Raw genomic sequence first — 8,162 nt, 5'->3', positions numbered from 1 at the left:
ATTTTCCATGCCTGCTTTTAGGTAAAAGTTATACATTATACATTCTACGATTCTCCAGCCTTTCAGCTTCCAGAGAAACACCATGGATCTGTCCTTAGCAAAACATCCTCCCATGTATCTGCTTCAGCAAGAACATCCTCTTATAAGACAGTTTCCATTAAAACATCACACAACACAACTGAGTCTCCAAAGAAACCATAAATTTCCACTTCACAAGTGTGTGCTAGGAGAAATGACAATAATTGCTTTATCTCTGGATAAGGTAGAAGGAACATGTAGACTGTAAAATCTTTATATTGCATTTGAATGGGATCTAGTAAATTTAAATAACTCATCCATAGGCCCCTGATGAAAGTCTCCTGGCTGGTTTAAAATTCCAAGTCCTTCCAAGCTTTTGTTTTCTCTCTCTCTCTCTCTCTTTCTCTCTCTCTCTCTCAATGGCTTCTAAAGCTTTTCACTCACCAGTATGACTAATGACTAAAAGAATAACTATAACTGAGAGATAACTTATACAAACACTACAAAGCATTTAAATACATTTAAATATTTGAATAGTTTTGTTTGGTTTTGCTTTTTATAAACTTGTTTTTGTAGGGTAGGTGTTGAAAGAAGTTCTCACTAGACTACCCAGGCTAGACTGGAACTTACTCTATCATCCAGAATATCTTCTGAGTCCTAATCCTCCTGTCTCAGTCTCCTGAGCTGTGGGATAACAGGCATGTGTCTGTATTTGAGACAATTACTTGTATCTAAAGGAAGATGAATTTTTCCTATGCAAAGGTGACATCCATCATGCTAGCTCTGACATATGATGAATAACCACTCACCCATATTAGTCACATTTCTCTTTTTTGTGGCCTTGAATACTGGTCATATAACTGTACCCCAGTCGGCTAACAGAGATGAGTGAGCCCTGTATACTAGATGCTTGCTGAGCATAAACCTATTTGCTGTTTAAACTTTAAAATACCACTCAAATTAAAACAACAGTTGCTTTTGAAACTAAGGCTTTTAATGACACACTGGTCATTAAAAAGTCCTAGGATGCCATTTGAAAGGTGTCTGAAAAATCTGGTCTCACCCCTTTGAGAGTTTTTCTTCCTTACAGTAAAAAAAAAAAAAAAAAAAAAAAATCAGATTTAACTTTTTATCCTTCTTATAAATTTAATTATAAACATAGAAATGCTTTATGTCACCTAGAGTAATACTTTAAGACAAATATGGCTATTAATTTTAACATAACATGGCATACATGTAGAAATTACATCATAAAAATCTCTGATTTAGAGGCTGGAGAAATTGCCCAGTGGTTAAGAGCACTGACTACTCTTCCAGAAGTTCTAAGTACAATTCCCATAATCCACCTGGTAGCATGTAACAATCTATAATGGGATCCAATGACCTGTTCTGGTGTGTTTGAAGACAGCAGCAGTACATAAAATGAATAAATAAATGTTTAAAAAAAATCCCTGATATAATATCTTGTTGTTTAAGATTGGCTCAAATATAAGCAGACACTAACAGAACCCAAAGATATAAGGATGGCATGTTGGACTGTGCAAAAAAATTTGGAGATCTTTTAACTAGTAACTAAAACTCTTTCCTTAAGTTGCATGGAGAAAAAAGTGAATAATTTTTGAAAGGCTGGAGAATTCTAGAATTTTAAAATGAGAGCATTTAATAGAAATGTATTGGTGAGAATGTATAATGTATAACCTTTACCTAAAAGGACATGGAAAACCTCTGTAACGAGCCAGGAATGTAGGACTAGCCAGTTTCAGAAACCTGCTGGCCACAAAGGACCCCTTAGTTAGGTCCAAGAACAAAAAGCAGGATATGAGCCATCTGGGTGGTTCTAGGGAACGGTCAGCCATAAAGTGAAAGCATTGACCAGACCACATTCTTGTGAATATGGAGCATGTAGGATGTTTTACTTACGACCCTGACTTATGACCCTGACTCAACCAGGGGTTGGGTCCCTTTGGAATTTTCCACTGTTTTTATGTTATGTTTCCTTGGTAACCTCCTCACCCACCCTAGTTTGTGATTTTTCCCTTTAAATACCCCTCATTTCTTGTGTTCGGGGTCGAACTCCTCTGGTCGGCCAGTCTACGTGTTCGACCCCAGATCTGGCTTATCCCGAATAAACCTGTGTGATTGCAGCAAGATCGGTCTCTCGTGAGTGAGTTATTGGGTGGTCACATCATCCCGAGACGAGTGCGAGTTTCCCCAGCTCTGGGGGTCTTTCAATTTTAATTATAGAAATCTACAATAAAAATAAAAACATGACCGGGGACATGGCTCAGAGCTTAAGCCTTGGCATTCTTTCAGAGGATCTGGGTTCCCAGCCACACAGGCAGCTCTACAAACCCTCTTCATGGAATCTGCTATCTTCTGATCTACAGGAGTACTGCATGAATGGGTATATGTGAGCTCCCCCAGCCTCAAGCAAGCTGAAACAGACCTTGTCCTTGGCACAACCAGCTAGCCCACCTAGGGTGGAGCCTTTCCCCTTAGGTGAGGTCTATTGTTCTGCCAAGCCTGCAGCTTCCCTGAAGGAGCCACTCCCTGCTGAGCTGCTTCGCCTGCTACAAACAACAAAATGCTAATGAGGTCGCAAGATCCTGGCATAGTGGGGGGTGGGTCCCCTCCCTGTATATTCTCAGACTCTGAAGTACACTTTGGGCGGTGATCAGAAACTTGTCTTGGTCTCATTTTTTACTTCTCTTGCTGTCCTCCCAAGTAGCCCCACCTTTCTTCTCAGGGAACCCAGTTCATGAAGCCGCTGATGGCTACAGATATACATGCAGGAAGACACTCAATAGATTAAAAAGAAAAACTATAAAATAAGTCAATAGTAAAATGTACTATACATTTACTCATATTTGATATTTTAATGTAATATTAAGAGAATATTAATAGTAAAATCAGTAAAGTTTTATTATGCTAATGATTATTAATTTCTTAAAGCTTTTTTTTGTTTTATTTAATCTTTGTGTTTTTATGAGATTGCAAGATGTAGCAGCCAGGCTGAGATAGAGAATCAGTTCTGTAGATACAAGTCCCCTGAGAGGTTATCTAGTCCCAGGTGGTCATCCCATGTGCTTATAAACAACACTCAATGGACTTATTAGGATGTATACACATATACATAATAATGATGTATACAATATATTTAACAGCAAGTAATAAGGCACGGATCAAAGGTTGGAAGTGAAGTCTGGGAGGTATAGGGAGGAGTTGGAAGCAGAGGGAGGCATGTGAATGTGGTAAATACAGTACCTGTATGTGAAGTAAGTATCTGATATATCTGTCCTTGCTTATGCAGTTTTGGTTTCTAGTGAAAAAAATAAATTATTGTTCTCTATGTCTTTCTGAACCTTGAGGCCAGAACTGGAACCATCTAAACTGCTTATGCAAATTAATTTTCCATTACAATTGCTCATTGTTTGACTCCACTTTTTCATAAAATTTCACCAAACTAGCTGACAGGTCTTCTGGTTGAATCTGTTTCTATAATGGAACTGCTGATGCTGGTATTGATCTCTACCAAATTAAAAAAAAAAAAAAAAAAAAAAAAAAAAAAAAAAAAGACTAAAAAAGAAGGTGGCAAACTGTTGGTCAATTGGTTATAGATCAGAGCCATGTCTTCATATTGACCAAGTGATGGAGACTGTCTCTTCCTACTTAACCAATGATACTTTCCACTAGGGTCTTTTGTAAGCTCAAGATTTGTGTGTGTGTGTGTGTGTGTGTGTGTGTGTGTGTATGTGTGTGTTTGTTGTTGTTGCTATTGTTGTAAATATAAACCTCAAATATTCTGACAAATTAATGTTTTTTAAATGAAACATGAAAGCAAAGGCCTTGTTTAGATCTCCCTGGCCACAGGACCTGAAGCTCAACAGGGCAGTCCTTTGCTCTGGATCTACTGAGTCAACTCTATAAGTCTCACCTGAAACAAGATAAAGCCTTAATCTATTTTAGCTCTGTCAACAGGTATCTAGTCAGCCTCAAACAGAACCTTAAATCGCTGATGCTTTTAGAGCACTGCCTTAGAAACCCCACACCAAATAACACCTGCATCTCCCCCTTCACACCCATGCAGTCTTCAGTGCAAAGTGCTAGAGTCTCATTCCACCATTGCTGTAACTGCCCCTGAGATATGCTATCATTTGTGTTCCAGGAAACAGGAATTTCTCTAGGAACTGACTATAAAACAAAAACATAAGCTTATATATCTTAAATGGGAAGCAATTGTAAATTATATTCAAATATTTATCAAATTACGACTACTGCAAAAGGAAATCTACTTGAGCAAATTTGGAGCAGAATATAATTTATAAGATATGGTAAACGAAGGAAGTGTGAACTGTTTTAGGCATTAGGAGCCACAAGCAAATGTGGACATCTGTCTACCCAGCAGAAGGGAAGGGCCCATAGAGTCCTCGCTTTTGTATAGAACTAGAGCCAGATAAAAAACCTATTAGGAAAAAGCTTTGATTAAGATTACAATGCATTAGGGTTTGCTGTAACTTAGCTATTTTCATTCAGTACATTTAAGTTGATATCTTTTAAAATGCTATTTAAAGGCAGGAGATAGGCTTTCTAATGCTATTTAAGAGATAGGGTTGAATGAACTGTCACATTTCCAACCCTTCCCATGGAATATGAAAAGAGGGTTCATATACTAACAGTGACACTTAATTTAGACATTGTTTTATCTAATAGTTCCCAAGCATTTTACCATCAGAATTGCCAAGGTCTTTCTTTTAAAAAAAAAAAAAAAATCAAGTATTAAAGCACTCTCATAGAATTCCAAATATGAAACAGATTGACAATTATATAGTTGTTAAGACTCTATTAATTAGAAAAATTCTGAATTGTGAATCAAACACAAATCTTTTGGTTAAAAGGACAAGGCAAGTAAGGAGGTGTTGTAGTCAGGGTTTGTATTCCTGCACAAACATCATAACCAAGAAGCAAGTTGGGGTGAAAACAGTTTACTCAGCTTACACTTCCACATTGCCATTCATCCAAAGGAAGTCAGAAAAGGACTCACACAGGGCAGAAATTTAGAGGCAGGAGCTGATGCAGATACCCTGGCAGGATGCTACTTACTGGATTGCTTCCCCTGGCTTGCTCAGCTTCCTTTCTTATAGAACCCAGGACTACCAGCCCAGAGATAGCAGTACCCACAATGGGCTGGGCCCCCCTACCCTTGATCATTAATTGAGAAAATGCCTTAGAGCTGTGTCTCAGGGTGGCATTTCCTTAAGGGAGGCTTCTTTCTCTGTGATAATTCCAGATTGTGTCAAGTTGACACACAAAACCAGCTGGTACAGGAGGTATAAAGTCCTCTACCTGGTAGGTAAGATAGCAGTATATACATATGTGTATGTTCTCATAGAAGATCTAAAATGTAATTGATGCTGCCTGAAAGACAGGTGATATGAGAATACAAATGCCTTTTAAACTGCTTTTGCAACCATTCATCTCTGCTGTATGGAGAAAATACATTATGCACTAATGTCTTATTAACTTTACTATTCCAAAGAAAATTTTAGTTTGTCATCATTCTAGATTCTTACAGTGGTATGTAGTACTCTGTTACAAGCATCCATATGGTAAGTTTATATAATTTCATACTCCCCTAGGATTCTAGCTATTCTATTTCTTTTAGATTTGGTATACCTGTGCTATAGATGGATATAATGTTTCATCTCACTCTGAACTCTCAATACTTAGAAACCAAAGACTCCAGAATTTTGGTTAAACAGTGGATGCAGGAAGCATTTCTTCTATTTTTAGGAAACTGTAAGATCAAGGGATAAATAGGAGTCTCATGTTATAGACCTGGGCAGTGACAGTTTTCTATCACTGAAATTTATGTGCTGACTTATGGGCTTTTGATTCTACCTGATACAGCAAAAGCTATTTGAAATTATTCTATACTTCTATTAATTTTTCTTTTTTATTTATTTATTTTTATTTTTTATGTGCATTCTCTGTAAAGGTGTCAGATTACCTAGAATTGGAGGCACAGACAGTTGTGAGTTGCCATGACAGTGCTGGGAATTGAACTTGTGTCCTCTGGAAGAACAGATAGTGCTCTTACATGCTGAGCCACCTCTCCAGGCTAAATTCTCTACTTTTATTTTTTTAATTTTTAAAAAAATTTTATTTAATATTTTCTTTATTTATAGTTCAAATATTATCCCCTTTAACAGTTTCCCCCTTGGAAGCCCCCTATGCCATCCCACTGCCCTTGCTTCTATGAGGGTACTCATCCACCTGCCCACTCCCTCCCTCTGACCACCACCCCAACTCCCCCTCCACCCCCACCCTCCACCCTGGCATTTCTCTACACTGGATCATTGAGCCTTCACAGGACCAAGGGCCTCTCCTCCCATTGATGTCAAACAAGACCTTCCTTTGCTACATATGTGGCTGGAGATATGGGTACCTCTATGTGTACCCTGGTTTAGTCCCTGGGAGCTCTGGGGGGTCTGGTTGGTTGGTATTGTTGTTTTTCCTGCAGGGTTGCAAATCCCTTCAGCTCCCTCAGTGCTTTCTCTAACTCCTCCATTGGGGACCTCATGCTCAGTCCAATGGTTGGCTGTAAGCATCTGCCTCTGTATTTGTCAGGCTCTGGCAGAGCTTCTCAGGAGACAGCTATATCAGGCTCCTGTCAGCAAGCACTTCTTGAGCTGGATTTGATATCTGTACATGGGGTGGATCCTCAGGTGGGTTAGTCTCTGGATAGCCTTTCCTTCAGTTTCTGCTCCATACTTTGTCTTCATATTTAATTCCCTTGAGAATTTTGTTCTCCTTCTAAGAAGGACTGAAGCATCTACACTTTGATCTTCCTTCTTGAGCTTCATGTGGTCTGAGAATTGTATCTTGGGTATTCTGAGATTTTTGGGCTAATATGCACTTATCAGTAAGTACATACCATGTGTATTATTTTGTGACTGAGTTACCTCACTCAGGATGATATTTTATAATTCCATCCATTTGCCTAAGAATTTCATGACTTCATTGTTTTTAATAGCTGAGTAATAATCTATTATTTAAATGTACCACATTTTCCATACCCATTCTTCTGTTGAGGGACATCTGGGTTCTTTCCAGCTTCTGGCTATTATAAATAAGGCTGCTATGAACATAGTAGAACATGTGTCCTTGTTACAAGTTAGAGCATCTTCTGGGAATATACCCAGGAGTGGTATAGCTGGGTCCTCAGGTAATACTATGTCCAGTTTTCTGAGGAACTGCCAGACTGATTTCCAGAGTGGTTGTACCAGCTTTCAATCTCACCAACAATGGAGGAGTGTTTCTCTTTCTCAGTTGAGAGTTCTTTGTTTAGCTCTGTACCCTATTTTTAATAGGGCTATTTGGTTCTCTGGAATCTAACTTCTTGAGTTCTTAGCCCTTTGTCAGATGTAGGATTGGTAAAGATTTTTTTCCAATCTGTTGGTTGCCATTTTGTCCTATTGACAGTTTCCTATGCCTTATAGAAGCTTTGCAATTTTATGAGATCCCCTATGTCTATTGTTGATCTTAGAGTATAAGTCATTGGTGTTCTGTTCAGGAAATTTTCCCTGTGCCCATGTGTTCAAGGCTCTTTCTCACTTTCTTTTCTATTAGTTTCAGTGTATCTGTTTTTATGTTGAGGTGCTTGATGCACTTTGACTTAAGCTTTGTACAAGAAGATAAGAATGGATCAATTTGCCGGGCAGTGGTAGGCAGGTGGATTTCTGAGTTCAAGGCCAGCCTGGTCTACAGAGTGAGTACCAGGACAGCCAGGACAACACAGAGAAACCCTGTCTTGAAAAACCAAAAAAAAAAAAAAAAAAAAAAAAAAGAATGGATCAATTTGCATTCTTCTATATGTTGACTGCCAATTGAACCAGTACCACTTGTTAAAAATGCTGTCTTTTTTCCACTGAATGGTTTATCCTCTTTTGTCAATCATGAAGTAACTACAGGTGTGTGGGTTTACTTCTGGGTCTTCAGTTCTATTCCTTCTACCTGCCTGTCACTGTACCAATACCATGCAATTTTTAATCATGATTGCTCTGTAGTACAGCTTGAGGTCAGGGATGGTGATTCCCACACAAGTTCTTTTATTGTTGAAAATAGTTTTTTTTTGTTTTTTTTTT

General features: G+C 38.4%; 1 protein-coding gene across 1 annotated transcript in view; it reads right to left on the bottom strand.

Moving 5' to 3' along the window:
* Nucleotides 1-8,162, bottom strand: part of Malrd1 (MAM and LDL receptor class A domain containing 1) — a 694,431-nt gene that overhangs the window by 472,130 nt on the left and 214,139 nt on the right. The window lies entirely within an intron of this gene.

The sequence above is a fragment of the Mastomys coucha genome, unplaced genomic scaffold, assembly GCF_008632895.1.
Source record: "Mastomys coucha isolate ucsf_1 unplaced genomic scaffold, UCSF_Mcou_1 pScaffold15, whole genome shotgun sequence".
In the NCBI taxonomy this organism is placed as follows: Eukaryota; Metazoa; Chordata; class Mammalia; order Rodentia; family Muridae; genus Mastomys; species Mastomys coucha.
The sequence above is the reverse complement of the archived record's forward strand: the minus strand, read 5'-3'. Positions and strand labels throughout refer to the sequence as shown.